Here is a 23,434-nt window from a genome sequence, read left to right on the forward strand (position 1 = left end):
TTCAAAGTGGGCGTGGTCTAATTTCTGCAGAAACAGCCCCTATGTTTGCTCTTAGCCTTTACAGAGCACAGATATTCCCCTGCACTAAGCACAATTCAGTAGGATCAGCCCCCTAAGTTTGCTCATAGCCTGTACAGAAAGATCCAATAAAACTATGGCAGCATTGGTATTCCCCTGTACTAAGCACAACTCAGCAGGAACAGCCCCTAAGTGTGTTCATAATCTGTACAGAGAGATCCCATAAAACTATGGAAGCATATGTATTCCCCTGTACTAAGCACAATTCAGCAGGAACAGTCCCTTCAGTTTGAAAAAATGCTTTGCTATTCCTTGATTTGATATCCTGTTTTCCCTAATTTTACACCAACATTTATTTATTATTATTGTTATGGTGTTCCCCAAAATGGCTGGCAGTTCTCTGTAAATGTTGTTAGTGAACTTAAGAGGGCTATGATATTTGCCATAGTTCTGTCTGTAAATATTTCATTCCAATTAGTCTGCGCCTAAAGTCATGTACCAATTCACCTATTGCTCTAGGTTGTGCATGTAACATGTATAACTGGCAGAGAGGCCTTGCACATGCCCCCCATAGTGTAACATTAAAGGGGTGGCCCAGTTGTAAATTTACGTACCAGAGCCCTTAGAGGTCTAGTTATACCACTGACATCAGATGCCAATTAAAGGAAAACAATACCCCCCACACAATGTAGGTCTCTATAGAAAGATATTGCATAAAACAGCTCAGATGTAAAACCCTGCTTTATGTAAAACAAATAAAACAAACCAAACAAACTATACTTCTTAGGTCACATGAGCCAATTAACAGACAGAGTTCTGTCTTTTGCTTCAACACTTCTTCCTGTTACAGTTAGTATTTCTGGTCAGGTGATCTCTGAGGCAACTGTTAAATAATTGGATCTTATATGTCTAAACATTGTACATAATTGTCTATGAAATGAAGTGATGTTTCAACAAAAAAGATATAAATATTTCCTCAACCTCAACCATTTTATATTCATGACCCCATGACAAAGGAAACAAACGACTTAAAAGCAAAATACACATTGGAAAACATTCACATATACTGAACAAAAATATGGGCTTTGAAATTGCTGGTCTTATCAGAATAACTTTGGTATGATAAATGTTTGCCATAGACTACTATAATGAACTCATTTAACAAAACAGCATGAACTAATGTCTAAATTAATGCATTTATTGATTTTGTACAAGTATAAGCTTAAAAATATTGCAATATGTAGATTAGCTCTCTTGTTCATAGTGCAGAAACACCAGCAGAAAATTAATTTGCAATGAACAGCTTATAAAGCTTATATTTACAAATGTTATTCCATTCTGTTCCAATTTTACATTTAATTGCATTTTAGATGCTCATGAAGTTGAAAATGTAGAAAACATTATATAAATATGCTTATATATTTTAAGTCTAAGAGGCTTCTTTATTAAAGGTTGGATTTTACTAAACTCACAAACTTTAAAATGCTGTGTGGGGATTTGCTCAATTGGTGGCTGCAGTGCTTGCATAACATGAAGTGATCAGCAAGTGGAGTTTGTAAACAGGACTGGGCCTGCTCGTTTATTCAGCAAAATAACACAGTTCAAGTGTAAAATGAAAACAGCTTACTTCAGCATGGCATAAATCCAAACAGTCAGGAACTTTCAATGCCTCCTTACAAGCCCCAGTACCTCTCTCAATGAGTGTGGCTGGCTTGGTTTTAGGGAGCCTAATCTCTCCTCTCAGTGCTTCCCCCTTCTCACTGTTCTGAATTGTAACACTCCTTTTACCATTCAGTCAGCTGAACATGCTCCTGGCACAAAATCCGTAATGGACCTAGGAATGGAAGCTTCATCCCACCCAATGCTCTACAAAGCCTCCGGACTCCAGGACCCAGACCAGAAATTCAAAACAACTCAGAGAAAACCCATAAGCTGGTTTTCTCTCTATATCTATTCCCTGGAGCCCCTCACCATGTATAGGTAAGAAACCTAGGTGAAATATAGACACCATTTATAACTTTTCCAGCTGGTGTCTCACATACCCTTCCCCTCTGCTCAGACCTGTGGGATAGAGCACTTTTGGCCAACAAGCAGTGGACTCGGGATAAAGCGTCAGCATTTCCTTGCTGAGACCCGGGTCTGTGCTCTACAGAGAACTTAAAGTCTTGCAAGGCCAGAAACCATCTCATAACCCTTGCATTATTCCCTTTATTTCTAGACATCCATCTTAAGGGAGAATGGTCAGAAATCAATTTAAACTGTCTACCCAACAAATAATACCTCAAGGAGTCCAAAGCCCATTTTACGGCTAGACACTCCCTTTCTACTATGGAGTAGTTTTTTTCTGCTGGAGTTAACTTCCTGCTAAGATAAACTACAGGGTGCTCCTCTGAATTAACTGCCTGTGATAGGACTGCTCCTAGCCCAACATCAGAGGCATCTGCTTGTACCAGAAACTCTTTCTTGAAGTCTGGTGTAATTAACACTGGCCTTTTGCATAATATTTCTTTCAACCTTTGAAATGCTTTTTCTGCTTCCTCTGTCCACTTGACCATGGCAGACTTTTTTCCTTTTGTAAGGTCTGAAAGTGGGGCGGCTATAGAAGCAAAGTTGGGCACAAATCTTCTGTAATAACCTGCAATCCCCAGAAAGGCTCTAACTTGTTTTTTTGAAATAGGCTGGGGCCAGGTTTTAATTGCCTCAATCTTATCTATTTGGGGTTTTATAACTCCCCGTCCTATATTATATCCCAGGTACCGGGCTTCTTCCATGCCTATTGTGCACTTTTTTGGATTGTGTAAGGATTCACCTTCGCGTTCCTTCCGGCACAGGCGCAGGCGCGCTCATCGGGGAACCGATGCGCGTCGGCGCGCGGTGTTGGACGCTGGCGACGGTCGCGGACGCATGGGCACCGGCGACGGACGCCAATGACGGACGCACTGACGTCAGCTGTGCGACGCCAGCGTGATGACGCTAGTTTGGCGCCAAATAGCTCTATTTAATCTCAATCTGTACTCTGACTCCTTGCCTGGTTATTAGGTTATTTGACTGAACCCCTAGCATTGTTTACTATTTGATCTTCTGTGTTTGACCTCAGCCTGTTTCCGGATTGTCTTATTGCTGCCTGACCTGACCTTCTTGCCTGACTACGATTACGATACTTCGCTGCCTGCCCACGACTTCGGCCTGTTTGACTTCGCTTCTGCCTGAACCCTCTGTACTTCACCTGGTCAGTCTCATTGGCTACTCGCCACTTCACTTCTCCCTGTTCCACTCCAGGTGGGTTAGTGTTGTGCGAGGCGCTTGTGGGTTCGCATTCTGCTAATCCTGCTCCTTCTTCGTTGGATCAGACGGTAAGCCTGACAGTATAACCAGGCCATGGATCTAACCGAAGGGGCTTCCCCATTTGCTGTCCTAACACAACAGCTGTCGTCCTTGACTCAAGCCGTTCGAGAGCTTCAGAGCGGTTACGCCCAGATACAGGAGCACATCAGAGTACATCCCCCGGCTGTTAATCCTTCCTCCGCTACAGCATCTTCTTCCTCCGCTCCAGCCGAAGTACAAGTAATCACTTCTGAGATTTCGGAGCCGAAAGTTGCCTTCCCTGAGAAGTTTGCTGGTGACCGGAAATTATTTCGCAACTTTAGAAGCAGCTGCAAACTCCTATTTTCTCTTAAGCCTCACACCTATCCGAATGAACAGACACGAGTGGGGGTTGTTATCTCCTTCCTGACTGGTGAGCCCCAGACTTGGGCTTATAACTTGGTGAGAATTCGGGAAGGGGATGAATGGAAGACGGCATTCCGTACCCGTTATGGTCATTTTGAATATCTCGTTATGCCGTTCGGACTTTGTAATGCTCCCGCTACGTTTCAGCATTTTGTCAACGATGTTTTTCGAGACTTTCTTGATATTTTCGTCATCATTTATTTGGACGATATTTTAATTTTCTCTAGTTCTTTGGAAGAGCATAGAATGCATGTTAAGAAAGTTCTTGCCCGTCTCCGTACTCATCAGCTCTATGCCAAGGTTGAGAAGTGCGTATTCGAACAGACATCTGTAGACTTTTTTGGGTTTTTTATTTCTCCTGTAGGAATTCAAATGGATTCCAAGAAGATCTCCGCAATTATTGATTGGCCTGTTCCCTCTTCTAAGAAAGCGGTTCAACGTTTCATTGGATTCGCAAATTTCTATAGAAAATTTATAAAGAATTTCTCTCAAATTATTTTACCGATAACTGAACTCACACGCTGTAATCAAAAATTTTCTTGGTCACCACAGGCTCAGATAGCTTTTGAGAAGTTGAAGAAACTCTTTACGTCGGCTCCAATTCTTCGCCATCCAGACTTGGCTCTTCCATTTACGTTAGAGGTCGACGCTTCAGAAAATGCTGTGGGCGCTGTTTTATCACAAAGGTCTGGAATTCAAGAAGAACTCCATCCAGTCGCCTTCTTTTCACGTAAATTGGCCAAGTGCGAATGTAACTACGACGTGGCGGATCGTGAACTACTCGCTATTAAATTAGCATTAGAAGAGTGGAGGTATCTCCTCGAAGGTTCCAAACACCCAATTCTCATTTTCACTGATCATAGGAATTTGGAATACCTACGTTCCGCCAAGAGATTAAGACCTAGACAAGCAAGGTGGGCCCTTTTCTTCATGCGATTTAATTTTCACCTGACTTACCGGCCCGGATCCAAGAATGTCAAGGCGGATGCCCTATCCCACATGTTTTCTTCTGAGGATGAGACTCTCTCTTCTCCCGAAACAATTCTAAATTCAAATAACTTTCTTTTGTTGCAGTCTGTTCTGGTGAATCAAATTAAGGATGCATCTAAAACCGTTTGTGAACCTTCTTTAGTGCCCAAAGAAGGGTTTCTTCTTCATGAGGGGAAAATCTTTGTTCCTGAACAAATGCGTTTGGAAGTCCTCAAAAACATTCATGACGCTAAACTGGCGGGTCATCCAGGTATTAAGAAAACTATTGTTTCTGCTAAAAGGCTATTTTGGTGGCCTGGGATGACTAAGGACTGTTTGAAATTTGTCTCTTCATGTGAAGTTTGTACCAGATTCAAGGATTCTCATGTTCGTCCTATTGGCCTTCTCCAACCCCTTCCAGTTCCTTCTCGCCCTTGGGGTTCGGTGTCTATGGACTTCATTTCTGACTTACCACTCTCCTGTGATTGCTCCACTATTGTTGTCTTCCGGTCTTCCCGATGAGGTAGTATCCGATCGTGGTCCACAGTTTACGTCTCAGTTCTGGAAAGCCTTATGTGGTGCTCTTAAGATTTCTGTGTCGCTTTCATCAGCTTTTCATCCTCAAACCAATGGCCAGATGGAGCGAACTAATCAAACCCTTGAGCAGTACTTGAGATGTTACTCCTCTTATCTCCAGGATGACTGGGTTAATCTCCTTCCCCTGGCGGAGTTCGCTTATAATAACGCCCAACATTCTTCTATTAACCAGTCCCCCTTCTTTGCAAATTATGGCCTTCATCCTGTAACCTTCCCTTCCTCCATTGTTTCAGATATTCTTGTTCCTGCAGTCAAGGACCGGTTAACCTTTTTGGCTGATAATTTTCTGAAACTCCAGAAGAACATGAGAAAAGCACAACAGAACTTTAAGATATATGCAGACAAGAAACGAAGAAGTGATCCAGAGTTTAAGGTGGGGGACCGCGTTTGGTTATCCACTGCTAACCTCAAATTGTCCTGCCCCAGTAAGAAGTTGGGTCAACGGTTCCTGGGTCCTTTTCTTATTACTCGGCAGATTAATCCTGTGGCTTTCCAACTTAAGCTTCCGGCTACCTGGCGTATTCATCCTGTGTTTCATGCTGCTCTACTGAAACCAGCCTCCGCATTTCATTTTCCTGGCCGTACAGCTTCTCCTCCACCTCCTGTTGTAGTAGACGGGCAAGAAGAGTTCGAGGTTGAGAAGATCCTGGATTCCCGTGTTAGAGGCAAGCATCTCCAATATCTGGTCAGCTGGAAAGGCTTTGGTCCGGAAGAGGATTCTTGGGAGCCTGTTTCTAATATCCATGCCGCGGAGCTGTTGAAGGATTTTCACAAGAGCTACCCTGATAAACCTTCTGCCAGTTGCGTCCTGAGGCCGCTCCTTGATGGGGGGCAATGTAAGGATACGCCTTCGCGTTCCTTCCGGCGCAGGCGCGCTCATCGGGGAACCGATGCGAGTCGGCGCGCGGTGTTGGACGCCGGCGACGGTCGCCGGCGCGGTGGCGCCGGCGACGGTCGCAGACGCATGGGCGCCGGACGCCAATGACGGACGCACTGACGTCAGCTGTGCGACGCCAGCGTGATGACGCTAGTTTGGCGCCAAATAGCTCTATTTAATCTCAATCTGTACTCTGACTCCTTGCCTGGTTATTAGGTTATTTGACTGAACCCCTAGCATTGTTTACTATTTGATCTTCTGTGTTTGACCTCAGCCTGTTTCTGGATTGTCTTATTGCCGCCTGACCTGACCTTCTTGCCTGACTACGATTAAACCAAATGGCAGAACAGTGTACTGAAAATGGCCTTCTGGGGTAGAAAAAGCCGTCTTTTCCTTTGCCCTGTCTGTCAAGGGTACTTGCCAATAGCCTTTGGTAAGGTCAAGAGTAGAGATGTATCTAGCTTGGCCCAACCTTTCAATTAGTTCATCTACCCTTGGCATGGGGTAAGCATCAAATTTGGAGAACTCATTTAACTTTCTGAAATCATTGCAGAACCTTAAGCTGCCGTCAGGTTTGGGAATTAAGACAATGGGGCTGGACCACTCACTGTGTGACTCTTCTATTACCCCAAGACTCAACATATTTTTAACCTCTGTTGAAATTGCCTGTCTTTGAGCCTCAGGTATCCTATAGGGCTTTAACTTAACTTTTACCCGAGGGTCAGTAAAAATGTTGTGTTTTATGACATTAGTTCGACCTGGCAATTGAGAAAAAACATCTCTGTGTCTTTGTAGAAACTCCCTTACTTCCTGAGACTGAGCTGAAGACAGAGTTTCAGCAATTTTAACCTCAGGTTCCTCTTGGGAGTGGGACACTCTAGGACATCCCACCGCTGATAAAACCTTGCGATCTTTCCAGGGTTTTAGTAAATTAATATGGTATATCTGAAGAGGTTTTCTTTTTCCTGGCTGATATACCCGGTAGTTTACCTCATTCACCTTTTCCCTAATCTCATAGGGTCCCTGCCATTTGGCTAGGAATTTACTCTCAACAGTGGGTACTAGGACCAACACCTGGTCCCCTGGGTTAAAGGCACGAACCTTAGCCGATTTATTGTAAACTCTAGCCTGCCCTTCTTGAGCTTGACGCATATGCTCTCGAACAATAGGCATAACTGCATTTATCCTCTCCTGCATCTGCGTGACATGTTCAATTATACTTTTATGGGGGGTAGTTTCTTGTTCCCAAGTTTCTCTGGCAATATCTAATAGGCCTCGGGGATGTCTACTATATAGCAATTCGAATGGGGAGAAACCTGTGGAGGCCTGTGGTACTTCCCTTATAGAAAACATTAGATAGGGTAACATTGATTGGGGCATTAGGTTTTCAGCTAAAAACACAGAACAGAAATGGTTGTCCTTTAAAATGATATTAAATCATTACTGTTCTCAATTTATTCCCTTAAGGACTAAACGTAGAAGCTCTAAGAATCATCCTGTGTGGCTTAATACAGAGGTAAAGATGTTAATGGGAAAGAAGAGAAAGGCATTTAAAAACTACAAATCTGTAGGGACAGAAGCTGCATTTAATGAATATAAACACTGTAATAAATGTTGTAAATCAGCAATCCGGAAGGCTAAGAAAAGAAATGAAGAGTTAATTGCGGTGGAGGTGAAAACTAACCCTAAAAAGTTTTTTAAATATATTAATAGTAAAAAGATGCAGGTTGAGAGTGTTGCTCCATTAAATAATGGTACCAGTATGGTTGTAACAGATACAGATAAGGCAAATGTGTTAAATCAGTTCTTTTCTTCAGTGTATACAATAGAGGAGTCTGGGTTCACAGGCTCACTTAATAACTGCACGAATGGTTCAGCTCAATCTAGTCAGTGGCTGACTCAGGATATGATTCAAAAAGCTTTAATACAAATTAATGTAAACAAGGCTCCAGGGCCTGATGGCATACACACCCGGGTTCTAAGAGAGCTTAGTTCAGTTTTAGACCAGCCCTTATTTCTGATTTTCTCAGATTCACTGTCATCTGGTATGGTGCCTATGGATTGGAGAAAAGCTGATGTTATTCCAATATTTAAAAAGGGATTACGATCTCAGCCTGGCAATTATAGGCCAGTAAGCTTGACATCTGTGGTGGGCAAATTATTTGAAGGCTTGTTAAGGGATCACATTCAAAATTTTGTCCTAATGAATGGCATTATGAGCAACAATCAGCATGGCTTTATGAAGGATAGGTCATGTCAGACGAATTTGATTGCATTTTATGATGTGGTAAGTAAGATTCTGGATAGTGGGGGGGCAGTAGATGTGATCTATTTGGATTTTGCCAAAGCGTTTGATACTGTGCCCCACAAACGACTGCTTTCTAAACTAAGGTCTTTTGGGCTTAATGAAGTCGTTTGCACATGGATAGGAAACTGCCTACAGGATCGGGTACAGAGGGTGGTTGTTAATGGGACATTCTCTACTTGGAGTAAGGTTCTTAGTGGGGTCCCCCAGGGCTCAGTATTGGGTCCACTTTTATTTAACTTGTTCATTAATGACTTAGGGGAGGGTGTTGTAAGTAATGTATCAGTGTTTGCAGATGACACAAAATTATCCAGCCCAATTAATTCCATCCAGGATGTGGCATCCTTGCAACAGGATCTTGACAAACTGGCAATCTGGGCAGCTAAGTGGCAAATGAGATTCAATGTTGATAAATGTAAAGTCATGCACCTGGGATGTAAAAATATCCAAGCCACTTATACCCTTAATGGGACTGCACTAGGCAAATCCATTATGGAAAAGGACCTTGGAGTCCTTGTAGATGATAAACTTGGCTGTAGCAAGCAATGCCAGTCAGCAGCATCAAGGGCAAATAAGGTCTTGAGCTGTATTAAAAGGGGCATAGAGTCACGGGAGGAGGGGGTCATTCTTCCACTGTATAGAGCACTTGTAAGGCCCCATCTAGAATATGCCGTACAGTTTTGGTCTCCATCACTCAAACAGGACATTATTGTATTAGAGAGGGTACAGAGAAGGGCAACTAAGCTGGTAAAAGGTATTGAAAATCTTAGCTATGAGGAAAGACTGGCCAAATTGGGGATGTTCACGCTGGAGAAGAGGCGCTTAAGGGGTGATATGATGACTATGTATAAATATATAAGGGGATCATATAACAATCTCTCTAATGCTTTATTTACCAGTAGGTCTTTCCAGCTGACACGAGGTCACCCATTCCGATTAGAAGAAAAGAGGTTCCGCCTAAATATTCGGAAGGGGTTTTTTACAGTGAGAGCTGTGAAGATGTGGAATTCTCTCCCTGAATCAGTTGTACAGGCTGATACATTAGATAGCTTTAAGAAGGGGTTGGATGGCTTTTTAGCAAGTAAGGGAATACAGGGTTATGGGAAATAGCTCATAGTCCAAGTTGATCCAGGGACTAGTCCGATTGCCATTTTGGAGTCAGGAAGGAATTTTTCCCCCTCTAAGGCAAATTGGAGAGGCTTCAGATGGGTTTTTTGCCTTCCTCTGGATCAACTGGCAGATAGGTAGTTAATAAACAAAAAAAAAAAAAAAAAAGGTTGAACTCGATGGACATGTGTCTTTTTTTCAACCTTACTTACTATGTTACTATGTTACTAAATAATCCCAGTCTTTTCCATCTCGGTCTACTACTTTTTTAAGCATGGCTTTGAGAGTTTTATTAAATCTCTCCACTAACCCATCCGTTTGGGGGCGATACACAGACGTACGAATGTGGGTTATTCTAAACAACCTACATAACTCTTTCATTATTTTAGACATGAAAGGTGTCCCCTGGTCAGTTAAGATTTCCTGTGGTATTCCCACCCTGGTAAACATTTGAAAATCACATCCAATAATGGCACTGTGTAACAGGTTTTTAACCACACCCACTGCATGCTTTACAGTGCCACAAGGAGTCTCAAAAGTTAGTGTAGCCGTAGGATAATCTTTAGTGTCACCATGTATACAGATGACTCCAATCTGCCTTGGCTGAAGCTTTTCTGTGTCAACCAGACTGGCATGCACCAGGGTGACCAAACTTCCCGAGTCTAATAGAGCCCTCAGTGGATGCTCCTCTATTTTGATAGAGCACATTTGTCTGTCTATCTCACATTCCAAGTGGGCTGTGCACACAGGGCTTGCAAACATCGACAGGCGTCTGCCTAGTTCACACTCCATTGGCTCATGAAGTAAAGGACACTCAGCGGCCATATGACCTAGTCCTTGGCACCGCCAACACACAGTTTGTGCCCTGTCTCTGGAAAAAGTACCACTTTTAGGGCTAGGTGCCCTTTTGGGCCTGACTTGTACAGGAGTCTTTCCCCTTTCCTTAGGAGCCTGCGCCACCCCTTGCCCAAAAGGAACAGTCTTATCGGAGTCTGTGGTCTTGCCGAACTTAGAGAATACCCTCTTAGAATACAGCTCCTGGACATACTCCTCTGTAGTGGTATAGCATTCCACAACTGAAATAAGATCATCCACATCTCTGGGATCCGTACGTCCAATGCAATGCTGTAGTTTTAGCGGCAGGGCTCTGATAAAATGGTCACAGACAACTCTCTCCATGATCTGACTGGAAGTAAGTGCCTCCGGCTGTAACCACTTGTTGGTAAGATGGAACAAATCAAACATTTGGGATCTCACCGATTTGGTAGGGTTATACTCCCAGACATGGACCCTCCGGGCTCGGACAGCCAGGGTAACACCCATCCTGGCCAGGATTTCCCCCTTCAGCTTGGCATACACTTTGGCATCCTGCCAGCTAAGATCATAATATGCCTTTTGGGGTTCACCTGTTAGAAAAGGAGCCAGTACTTCAGCCCACTGATCCTCAGGGAGCTTCTCTCTCTCTGCGACCCTTTCAAAGATGGTCAGGTAAGCTTCAACATCATCATCAAGTGTAAGCTTTTGCAGGGAGGACTGGATCAACTTTCGCGACCTGGAAACTGACCCCACTTGTCTCTCTGCCATAACTTGAATCTGCTGCTGCAATGACTGATTTACCAGCTGCTGTTCTTTCACAGAGGCCTGATAAGAGTCTGATAATTGTCGCATTTGTTCAACATTTAGTCGGTTGGCCTCTTGCTGCAGTTGGTTTGCCTGCTGCTGGTTAGCATTTGCCAGTACTAGCTGCTTTACTAGTTCCTCCATAATTGCTGAGAAATTCCTTTTAAGAGTACTGTCTCTTTAAGAATCTTGCCCGCATCCTCCACCATATGTGGGGCTTTGCTCAATTGGTGGCTGCAGTGCTTGCATAACATGAAGTGATCAGCAAGTGGAGTTTGTAAACAGGACTGGGCCTGCTTGTTTATTCGGCAAAATAACACAGTTCAAGTGTAAAATGAAAACAGCTTACTTCAGCATGGCATAATGCCAAACAGTCAGGAACTTTCAATGCCTCCTTACAAGCCCCAGTACCTCTCTCAATGAGTGTGGCTGGCTTGGTTTTAGGGAGCCTAATCTCTCCTCTCAGTGCTTCCCCCTTCTCACTGTTCTGAATTGTAACACTCCTTTTACCATTCAGTCAGCTGAACATGCTCCTGGCACAAAATCCGTAATGGACCTAGGAATGGAAGCTTCATCCCACCCAATGCTCTACAAAGCCTCCGGACTCCAGGACCCAGACCAGAAATTCAAAACAACTCAGAGAAAACCCATAAGCTGGTTTTCTCCCTATATTTATTCCCTGGAGCCCCTCACCATGTATAGGTAAGAAACCTAGGTGAAATATAGACACCATTTATAACTTTTCCAGCTGGTGTCTCACAGCTGATTGTCATTAAATTTATTAAAAGATCCAAATATAAAAAGTATGAATGAAAAAAAAAATGCTGAATGATACGGTAAAAAATATGAACACCTCAAAAATACCTAGCAAAAAACAAAAAGAAAACCGCTATAAGTCTGAATTGATTTGAAGCAGGCCGATGAGATCAGCACAGCTCAAGCACCTTAACAACTTTTACTTTGCAAAGCTTGGTATTAGAGGTTTTGGTAGTTTTTACACTTAGGGGGTTATTTATCAAAATCCTATTTTTAGAAAGCAACTCCGGCCAAATCTACACTGACTTTTCCCCCCTATTTATCATTAAGTTCTCGATAAAATTGTAAAAAATCTGAATCCGTGACTTTGACGGCCACATATCGCAACATTTTTGGAAACCCAGCGCAAATCAGGATATCTTTGGGAAATCTGCCATTGGCTTTTACATGAACTCTGCAGGTCTGAGTTGCAGTACTTTTTTATTAAGACTTGAATATATATCTATATATATATATATATATATATATATATATATATATATATATATATATATATATATATATATATATATATATATATATATACACATATATATATATATATATATATAAACAACATGGGGTTGGTGCACCCAGAGCACAAAATGGATGCCTCGGTGCTGGAACAAAGAAAACAATCATATACAGATATCAAAAAAGGTCCGCACACACAGGACTTAGATGAAAAAGAAAAAATGTAGTTTATTCAACGTTTCGGCCCAGTCACTTGAACTTCCTGAGGACGGCTCAAGTGACTGGGCCGAAACGTTGAATAAACTACATTTAATCTTTTTCATCTGTCAGGCTCTTTTGGAGATTCGATAGGAAGAGCAGTTAGAACTGCTGTTAGTGTACAGCTTGCTGAACTTGACCCGAAGGAATAGATGCAAGCCAAAAGCGTGGTCGGAGGACAGGCAGAGAGTCGGTAGGCGGGCAGAGGTAAACGTAGTCAGGGACAGGCAGCGGTCGGAGGCAGGCAGAAGATATTCGTAAACGGGAATCAGGCAATAGGTCAGTAGGCAGGCAGAAATACTCGTAGTCAGGAACAGGCCGAGGTCGATGGCAGGCAGAAGGTAAACGAAGTCCAGGTCAGGCCGAGGTCGGTAACAAGAAAGACAAATCCAAAGAATAATCTGAGAACACAGTAACAAGCACAAGCAAGGAAATCACCAAGCACTGTTTGCTCTTGCTGACGTCTTTTTATAGGGACAAGTTTGGCGCCAAAAACGTAATGACGCAGCGTCAATGCGCCCGCGTCCACCGCGACGCGCGCGCGTCCGAATAAACGGACGCGCGCCCGCGCAACAGACGCACGCGCGCGACAGACGCCGGGAGTCCTCAGGAACCTAAGCACCCCCGTGTCTGCGCCCCGGCTGCGGTTACAGGTACCTTACATTGCCCCCCCCCCTGAGGGGCGGCCTCAGGACGTCTTCAGCAGGTTTCTCAGGGTGACTCCTATGGAAAGCTGAAACCAACCTCGGAGCATGAACGTTTTCCACTGGTTCCCAAGAATTCTCTTCGTTAGGAAAACCTTTCCACTTGACAAGATACTGTAATCTCCTGCCTCGAAGCCTTGAATCCAGAATCTTCTCTACCTCAAATTCCGCATCGCCTTGACAAGAAACCACAGGAGGAGGAGGAAGGATACGACCATGAAAAGTATTTGGAACAACCTTCTTGAGCAGAGCAGAGTGGAAAACAGGATAAGCTTTCAAGGACTTTGGTAAATCAAGTTCAAAAGAGACAGGGTTAACAACTCTTTTAACAGAAAAGGGTCCCAGAAACTTCGGAGCCAGCTTCTTGGAGGGGTTAGAAAGGCGTAGATTCAATGTAGACAGCCAAACTTTATCACCCACCTTGAATTCCGGATCCTCCCCTCGTCTTCGATCTGCAAAGATCTTAAAGTTTTGTTGAGCCTTGCTGATGTGTATCTTCAGAGTCTCAGAGTTTTGCTTCAAAAACTTCAAACGATCCTGGAGCGAAGGAAGGGTTATTTCAGGCAAGATATCTGGAAACATAATAGGATGGAATCCCACATTAGAGAAGAATGGTGTTTGACCTGTGGAAGAATGTATAGAGTTGTTATAACAGAACTCAGCACAGGGAAGAAGTGAAAACCAATTGTCCTGGAGATAAGAAGAAAAAGTACGAATATATTGTTCAAGAGTTTGATTGGTTCTCTCGGTTTGGCCATTAGTCTGTGGATGATAGGCAGAAGACCGGGATAATGAGATACCTAAAGCCTTACATAAAGCAGTCCAGAACTTAGAGGTAAATTGTGACCCTCGATCGGAGATAATTTCATTGGGTAAGCCATGCAGTCTCACAATAAATACCTCTGCAGTAACTGCTGCAGAAGGTAACCGAGGAAGCGGAATAAAGTGAGCCATTTTTGTAAGACGATCTACTACCACAAAGATAGTGTTATATTTGTCAGAAGGGGGAAGTTCCACAATAAAATCCATCGAGATAGAACTCCATGGTCTCTCAGGTAAAGGTAAGGGGCGAAGTAACCCTACCGGTTTGTTACAGGATGGTTTAGACCTTGCACAGGATTCGCATGAACGTACAAAAGAGATACATTCTTTTACTAACGAAGGCCACCAAAAGAATCTTCTAGCCAAATCCAACGATCTTCGAATCCCCGAATGTCCAGCTAAGGGATGATCATGAATAAGTTTAAGAGCCTCTAGACGAAGACTGGGAGGAACCACCAACTTGTTGTTTCGAAAAAGAAGGTTATCTTGAAGAGACAAATCATTAACCCCAGGATAATCCGTTAGTGACTGAGGGAAATTTCTTAAATTCTCGATAAAAGAAGATTGAAGAAGTAAGAAATGTCCAGGCTGAAGAATCGTGTCAGGTGCCACATCCTCCTTTTCTACAGGAAAAATTCTGGAAAGAGCATCTGCCTTCATATTCTTAGAACCAGGCTTGTATGTGATATGGAACTGAAAACGAGAGAAGAAAAGTGCCCATCTTGCTTGTCGAGGATTTAATCTTTTTGCTGTGCGTAAATATTCCAAATTTTTGTGGTCAGTAAAAATGATCATTGGATGCACAGCTCCCTCTAAAAGATGTCGCCATTCTTCTAAGGCTCCTTTAATAGCTAACAGTTCCCGATCTCCCACGTCATAATTTCTTTCGGTAGGGGATAATTTCTTAGAAAAGAAGGCTACTGGATGTAAAATGTCCTTAAGTCCTGTGCGTTGGGAAAGAATTGCTCCAATTGCCACCTCCGAGGCATCAACTTCAAGAATAAAGGGTTTGGATACATCAGCATGTACGAGAATGGGGGCAGAGACAAACAACTTCTTTAGACATTCAAAAGCTTGTTGAGCAGCCGGAGACCAGAAAAATTTAATTTTATTGCTTGTAAGGTCGGTGAGAGGCTTGATAATAGAAGAGAAACCTTTGATGAACCTTCTGTAAAAGTTAGCAAACCCAACAAAACGCTGAATACCCTTACGATCCACAGGCGGGGGCCAGTTAACAACTGCCTCTACTTTCTTGGAATCCATCTTGAAACCTTGATCGGAAACTAAAAAACCCAAAAATTCAATGCTGGATCTCTCAAACTCGCATTTGGAGGCCTTGGCATAAAGTTGGTGTTGCCTGAGGTGAAGTAACACCTCTCTTATATGAAGACGGGGTTCTTCCAAGGAATTAGAGAAAATTAGAATATCATCAAGATAAACAATGACGAATTGGTCCAACAGATCATGAAAGATGTCGTTGACAAAGTGCTGAAAAGTGGCAGGAGCGTTGCAAAGACCAAAAGGCATGACAGTATATTCGAAATGACCATAACGAGAACGAAAAGCAGTCTTCCACTCATCCCCCTCACGAATACGAACCAAATTATAGGCTCCTCTGAGATCAAACTTTGAAAAGATTTTAGCACGACAAAGTCTTTGAAAAAGATCAGGAATGAGGGGTAACGGATAACGATTCTTGATAGTTATTTTATTGAGTTCTCGGAAGTCGATGCAAGGTCTTAAAGAATGGTCTTTCTTTTCGACAAAGAAGATGCCTGCTCCAGCGGGAAAAGTAGAATGTTGGATAAAACCCTTAGCAAGGTTTTCATCAATGTAATCCTTTAAAGTAGCCAGTTCAGGTTCGGATAAAGGATAAATTCTTCCGAAAGGGATGGCTGCACCGGGAAGTAAATCGATAGGACAATCATAGCTTCTGTGCGGAGGAAGGGAGTCCGCTGCTTTCTTACTGAAGACATCCAAAAAATCGTGATACACATGAGGGACCAATTGAAGAGTCTCATCATCCACAGTGGTGAGGCCTAAAACTTGTGAGGAAGGAAGACAATTCTTATGGCAGTAATTAGAATTAAAAACAAGTGTCGCAGACTGCCAATCAATACAGGGATTGTGACTTCTTAACCAAGGAATTCCAAGAATGACAGGGAAGAGAAGATTTTCCATCACATCAAATTTTAATAACTCAAAATGCCCCTGAACAGAAAAGGTCGGAATATGTGGGGTCTCCAGGGATACTGGTCCCGAAGCAACAAAATTTCCATCTGCCATCTTGACAGGAATGGGCTGGGTCTTGGGAATGAGCGGAATCAAATGAAGGTCTGCAAAAGCCTGGTTAATAAAACATCCACAGGCTCCCGAATCCACCACGGCATCCACTTCAAACTTTCTTTGGTTCCACTGAAACGAGAGATGAAGTAGAATATAAGATTGTAGCGATGGGATGCAGGGCAACTTGTAAGTTTGAGATGAAGAAATTTTACCATCAGGTCTTGTGGGACAATTCTTAAGCAGGTGTCCAGCCAGGCCACAGTACAAACATAGATTTAGACGTCTACGTCGAAGTCTCTCCTCCACCGAAAGTGTCTTACGGACCACACCAAGTTGCATGGGTTCTGGGTCAGAGGAAGAAGAAATTGGGAAAACTGGAGGGGGAGCAGTAGGGAGCACCCAGTCCGGAGTAGATGAGGTGACACCTCTTTCTTGGCGCCTCTCCCTGAGTCTCTGGTCAATTTGAATAGCGAGAGAAATCACTTCCTCCAGGGAGGAAGGTAGACCAACCCTTGCCAATTCATCCCTTAGGGTGTCGGACAGTCCCATACGAAATTGATGTCGAAGGGCTCTGTCATTCCAGAGGGTATCTGGAGCCCAGCAACGAAACTCAGCCACATACTCTTCTACTGGACGACGGAGCTGTCGAAGGTTTCGTAGAGCTGCCTCAGCTGTATCTACTTGATGAGGGTCTTCATAGATTTTAGACAGGGCCTGAATGAAGGAATCCGTCGTAGCCAAGAGAGGACTATTTTGCTCCAATAAACGGTGAGCCCACGCCTGAGGTTGCCCTTGAAGCAAAGAAATCATCACTCCCACCCGGATCTGATCGGTAGCATGAGACTGAGGTTTCAATGTAAACAGAAGACGGCAACTATTAATAAAAGTTCTAAAAGTCCTTCGGTCCCCAGAAAATTTGTCAGGCATAGCTACCTTAGGTTCATGAGAAGAAGAAGTTGCTCCTCCGGCGGCAGCACCAGATTGTCCAGATGTGGGAGCGACTGGAGGAATCGCAGAAATCTGTAAATCTTGCAACTGTTCCTGCACATGCAAATAATCTCCCCGCAGTTCTCTCACTACCTGGGTGAGTGAAACAATTTGTTGAGACAAGTCGACCAGGGTAGGCAACTCTTCCGAATGCTCCATTTTTTGGCTTGGTGATTCTGTCAGGCTCTTTTGGAGATTCGATAGGAAGAGCAGTTAGAACTGCTGTTAGTGTACAGCTTGCTGAACTTGACCCGAAGGAATAGATGCAAGCCAAAAGCGTGGTCGGAGGACAGGCAGAGAGTCGGTAGGCGGGCAGAGGTAAACGTAGTCAGGGACAGGCAGCGGTCGGAGGCAGGCAGAAGATATTCGTAAACGGGAATCAGGCAATAGGTCAGTAGGCAGGCAGAAATACTCGTAGTCAGGAACAGGCCGAGGTCGATGGCAGGCAGAAGGTAAACGAAGTCCAGGTCAGGCCGAGGTCGGTAACAAGAAAGACAAATCCAAAGAATAATCTGAGAACACAGTAACAAGCACAAGCAAGGAAATCACCAAGCACTGTTTGCTCTTGCTGACGTCTTTTTATAGGGACAAGTTTGGCGCCAAAAACGTAATGACGCAGCGTCAATTCGCCCGCGTCCACCGCGACGCGCGCGTCCGAATAAACGGACGCGCGCCCGCGCGACAGACGCGCGCGACAGACGCCGGGAATCCTCAGGAACCTAAGCACCCCCGTGTCTGCGCCCCGGCTGCGGTTACAGGTACCTTACATCATCTAAGTCCTGTGTGTGCGCACCTTTTTTGATATCTATACAAAATGCAGGAATTGACAGCACTCCAAGGAAATACATCAAGTCAATAATTCAAATGAAAGCAGAGATTTATTGGTGATCCAACGTTTCGGCTCCGCACAGAAGCCTTCGTCAGGTAAAGAAAAAAAAAAATTAAGGTGAATTTTAAGAAAAACTCGAAAAAATATAAGGTGGTCAAGTTTCTATCTATATATAGACAAATACAAGAGTCCTCTGCACTCAACCCATTATCAATATATTTAAGACAGAGACATCCTGTGCACACTGCCACTGAAAAATGCCTTGTCTATATGTATTTTGTGGTCACACCCTCATTGCACCCCCGCCTAATGGTTTTAAAAATTAGTGGTGAGCACAACTTTCCCTTGTTTGTTATAGTTATACAGGAGCAGTGACCAGCTCCATGTTGTAGCTCCCACCCTTCCCAGCTATAGGTTTTGTTTAAAGGGTAAGGCATTTTTCAGTAGCAGTATGCACAAAGGGGCAAATTCACTAAGATGCGAAGTTGCGCCAGGCGCAACTTCGCCGCACTTCGCCACACTTCGCCGTACTTCGCCAGGCGAAGTTTCGCCAGGGCTCCGCAAATTCACTAAAATCCGAAGTTGCGCACAGGGGTAGCGTAAGGTTGCGAAGTTGCGCTAGCGTTGATTCGCTATATAAAGCGAAGTTGCGCTAGCGAAGGCTAATTTGCATACGGCGCAAATTTCAATGGAGGAACACGTATCTGCACTACAAATGCCTAGAAAACCTTCAAATCAGCAAATAAAAATTTTATTTTGCCCTACACATGTGCCCACTGCCTAGGTAAGTTGCCATAAGTCAGGAAATGTAGGGGGGAGGAAGGGGAGCCCCAAAAAATTTTCGATCTTTTTCAGCCTATCACTCATCATGTAGAAAACACGCCAGCGTTTTTTGGGACTTAGAAAAAAAATTGACTTTTTTTTAAACAATCCCTATCTACTCTATTGCGCTTCGCCAGGTCTGAGGTGGCGAAGGAAGTCTAGCGTAAAAGGTAGCGTTCAGTACACTGCGCAAGTTAGTGAATTTGCGTAGTTTCGTCGCTAGCGAAGATTCGCCTGGCGTAAGGTTGCGAAGTAACACTAGCGAAACTACGCCAGCGTTCGTTAGTGAATTTGCGCAGTAGCGAAAATGCCAAACGCTAGCGAACTAACGCTAGCGTTCGGCGCTTCGCGCCTTAGTGAATTTGCCCCAAAATGTCTCTGTCTTAAATATATTGATAATGGGTTGAGTGCAGAGGACCTCTTGTATTTGTCTATATATATATATATATATATATATATATATATATATATATATATATATATATATATATATATATATATATATATATATATATATATATATATATATATATATATATATATATATATATATACAAAGAAGAGTGGGCCTGGTGCACCCAGAAAACTAGGTCACTGCCCAGGTGCTGGAACAAACAATAGTACAATCAATGAAGAAAAGAGTCCGCACTCATGGGTCTTTATGATGCAAAAAACTCCGGACGGCTCGTGTTTAGGAGCCGAAACGTCAAATAAACTCTAAGAAGTTTTTTGCATCACAAAGACCCATGAGTGCGGACTCTTTTCTTCATTGAATATATATATATATATATATATATATATATATATATATATATATATATATATATATATATATATATATATATATATATATATATATATAGTGAATAAAGTACCCCCTCTTGTAAAATATAAGAATATTATAAGTTACAGAGGAGTTTCATGACCATATAAAAAAACGAGGCCGAAGGCCGAGTGTTTTATATAGGTCATGGAACTCCGAGGTAACTTCTAATATCCTCATATTTTGCAACTGGGGGTACTTTATTTATTATAATACACAGGTTTCAGTGAGTCATGTGACAGAAATTACATAAGAACTCACCGTTTATAACTGATGACATCAGAACTCACTGTTTATAAGGATATAATTTACAAGATATTTATGGCTTTTGTGTATTATATATATATACTCCACAATTAAGCAGTGAAGCAAATTATTTTTTATACAATTTTTAATAAAAACCCATTAATCAAAGAAGGGTCAATATATGCGTTAAGTAAAACTTTCATGATTACATAATCCTAACATCTTCTGGGCAAAAAGTATAATAAAAATTTATGAAGTCATTATGTTTCATATTTTGGAAATATATGGCACTGATGCTGCCTATAAGTTTATCTGCAACATCTTGAAATTATACAGCATTTCTCAGAGCAAATCATAAATATAAAATGAAGTATTGCTATTTCACTGTTTTACAGTTTGAACACATCAGCATCTGCACAAATTATGTCAAGGTAAGAAAAAAATGTTATTTATGTGCTCACATTTAGTATTTTACAAATGGATTGGCAGAAGTGCTAACATCCACAAAGTAGATAATGGCTCAGTAATGGCATCATGATTAAATACAAAGCTGCAAGTGTTATGGGATCTTATATATTACAAAGCCATAAAGCAACTTATGTTGTGCCTTGCATAAGATTTCCTTGTTCTTTATCATATATACAGTACAAAAAACATTTTCCAAATACAGTAACTTGAACACTTATCAGAATATGTTATATGAAGCACAAGGTTTGCTCAGGTGATGTAACACATAGCAACAAATAAGATGTTTTATTTAAAACAGATCAGCAAATGCTAAGTGCTGATAGGTTGATACAGGTGACATAAATTTAAAAAAAAATGTCAATAACCCCAAAGGTTTATAAAAAATACCTGCACAGTTTATACAAACCTCCAAAGATCTTATGCATAAGAACCTACAGTTATTTGCTTAAAGAGTTTTGGAAGAGTAAGGGCTTTCAGTTTTCCCTTAGCTGGTTGTGCCAACACAAGTAACTGACTTATGCCCAGTGAATCACTTACTACTGTTGGGATTGACAATATGCATTGAAAATGACGCCATTCACATAAAAAAACAACTTGGGTCAATTTGTCAAACATGACCCTAATTTGTTTAAGTATTGTTGAAATGCTTGCAAGCTCCACTGCACATTATTCCGAGTGTCCACTAAAGCAGCTGTATTGTGGTTGAAAAACAGGGCACTTTGCATAGATCATTGCTTCGGTAACTAAGCCCTCATTTCTCGGGCCACTGATCTTTGGGTACAATTGACCTGTCACAATTCAGGATGTGACAGATGAAGAAAATCCACAAGTGCCTCATACTAGCACCAAATACCCCAAAAATGATGGACAGGAGGCCAGCAAAGTAGAGAGAGGCCGGTGAGACATAAAGGGTGAAGACAAGAGCTTGGTCAGATAGGGTCAGTCAGAGAAGGCAGTGGAGAGCTGGGAGTTGGGTCAGGCAGCAAGAGAGCAAAGATCTAAAATGGTTTATGAGTCATAACCTAAGAAATCAGAATATGCTCACAGAGAAGGCAGAACACCACAACAACCAAGATGAAGGGTGGGAAGTTCTTTTAAAGGAGAACCAACCCCCAATTAGAAAAGCTCAATCTACTATCCTAGATAGTACCCCCTCCATGCTTCCTACCTACATAAGGCATTATTCCAGAAAGTGTCCCTGGACTGCATGCTCTGTTATCTATGCAGGCTCACGCACAAGAGCTCATAGGCGCCATCTTCTGGGTCTTTGGTCTTGTTCATATCCTCTTCCCTTCAGCAATTCACAGAACTTTTCTGCGCATGCGCAGTTGGTATGAATATCGGACTGCTCCAAATCCGCATGCACCAAATATGGTGTTCCCTTACAGAGTAGACCGCAGGACCCAGAAGATGATGCCCATGAGCTCTGCTGCACTACTCTGCATAAATAAGTGAGCATGCCGTACAGGGAGCATGCTGTCTCATACTATGGTGTTGGGCCTATTTATCGCATATCAGGGATCATGGATCAGTTTCAATACATCAAAATACAAAAAGAGGTAGCCGGAGAGCACTTGTTTCTTTAGTTAAAAGATCATTTCTTTATTTGCAGACATTTACTGCATTGTGCAGTAAATGTCTGCAAATAAAGAAATGATCTGTTAACTAAAGAAACAAGTGCTCTCCGGCTACCTCTTTTTGTATTAGTAACCTTTGGCACTCCAGCACGGGGATTGCAGCGCGTAGAGAAGCAAACTCACACGGATGAATACATAAAGGACTCTTTTATAGTTGAATACATCAAAATACTTGAAGAGGTCATATTGCCTTATGCCAAAGTGGAAAAGCCCTTGAAATGGGCGTTTTAAGAAGAGAATGACCCCAAACACACTAGTAAACAAGCAACATCTTGGTTCCAGACCAACAAGAAAATCATGTTATGGAGTGGCCAGCCCAATCCCCAGACCTTAATCCAGTAGAAAACTTTTGGGGTGACATCAAAAATGCTATTTCTGAGGCAAAACCAAGAAATGCAGAAGAATTGTGGATGGTAACAGGTGCCAAAAGCTGGTCAACTCCATGCAACACAGATGTACAGCAGTTGTCAGAAACGGTGCTTAAACAACTAACTATAGTTCAGTGATTCAAAGGAAAGCACAATCTTGAAACATTTTTCAGTTTAAACAGTGAATGTTTGCATTTGTAAAGAAAAATGCAGACACAACTACTTTATAAAACAGCCTAATATTCTCTTTTCTTCACATTCTGTAAAGGAATAACACAAATTTCATAAATTGTTCTTCATGTTTTGATTTGGAATACAATGTGCAGTGTTCCCAATGCATTTGCGTGTAATAAAATAAAAGCTATTATATGGATTTTGAGCTTTATTCACTTTTTTAAACACAATGCTCTTATTCTGAAAATAATACAAAGGTCACAAAATAAGACTGAGGCTAAATAGAAATAATTATTGGTACATGGAAGCTTAGACACCAGCACAATTAGAAGCATAATATAATAATCAACCCTTTATCATTATCTTATATGACAGGTCAGCCTCATTTTCTGCTTGATGATTTGTAATGACCCCAAAGCAGCTCAACAGCCATTCTGTAATTTGGAGCTTTCTGGATAATGGGTTTCCAGATAATGGATTCTATACCTGTACTATAGAAATGATGAACCTGGCTGGTGC

This window comes from Xenopus laevis, chromosome 5S (assembly GCF_017654675.1).
Source record: "Xenopus laevis strain J_2021 chromosome 5S, Xenopus_laevis_v10.1, whole genome shotgun sequence".
NCBI lineage: Eukaryota > Metazoa > Chordata > Amphibia > Anura > Pipidae > Xenopus > Xenopus laevis.